This window comes from Branchiostoma floridae, chromosome 7 (genome assembly GCF_000003815.2).
Source record: "Branchiostoma floridae strain S238N-H82 chromosome 7, Bfl_VNyyK, whole genome shotgun sequence".
NCBI lineage: Eukaryota > Metazoa > Chordata > Leptocardii > Amphioxiformes > Branchiostomatidae > Branchiostoma > Branchiostoma floridae.
In genome coordinates, this window is record NC_049985.1 from 7,428,849 (window position 1) to 7,429,862 (window position 1,014).

A 1,014-nucleotide genomic window follows, 5' to 3' on the forward strand; every position below is an offset into this window, starting at 1 on the left:
CTTTGGACAGTGGGAAGGGTAGGTCAACAAGTGTGCGAAGTTGTCCTAAGTTGTGCAAAGTTACGTGACGTCATCTAACTTTGGACAGTGGGCAGGGTAGGTCAACAAGTGTGCGAAGTTGTCCTAAGTTGTGCAAAGTTACGTGACGTCATCTAACTTTGGACAGTGGGCAGGGTAGGTCAACAAGTGTGCGAAGTTGTCCTAAGTTGTGCAAAGTTACGTGACGTCATCTAACTTTGGACAGTGGGCAGGGTAGGTCAACAAGTGTGCGAAGTTGTCCTAAGTTGTGCAAAGTTACGTGACGTCATCTAACTTTGGACAGTGGGCAGGGTAGGTCAACAAGTGTGCGAAGTTGTCCTAAGTTGTGCAAAGCTACGTGACGTCATCTAACTTACGTACAGGGAGTCACAAAAATAAAGTTCCGAAATTACGCTACTCAAGACAAACACTACATTCAACTCATTTCCTTACGTCGGTATTGACTTGTGAATGTTGACAAGTTAAATAAACAGGGCATGTCAATCAAAGTCATTGTTACTCTTTATTCAGGCAAACGATTTGAACCGAGGTGTTTAACCGAGTGCTAGCCATAAGCCTTATGGAGGCTATTCCATCATAAGACTGTACTCGAGTACTCCAGCATCGCATCCTGGAGGTTGCCTGCGTGTTCCTTGCTCTAGTGAACAGGTATTGTAATCTTGCAAAATGATTATAACATTTTCTATGCAATATTTCTATGCAATATTTAATAGTGACTATTAAAGAGAAAATTCTTATCCCTATACGACATAAGTACTTACCATTTTTGTTAAATTAAGCCTCGGTACTCCCACTGGTAGGTGAAGGCTGGTTATGTCCCACCAAAAACACAGACTTTTTAGATCTCGATCTAATAACTTTTATATTTACGTCATAACTTCCGACAACTTTGGTAACCTCCCGTCTTCTTATACAAAGTTTGGATGACGTCATAATTAAGATGACGTAATCTGAAGCTATCTTCGGCAAAACGAC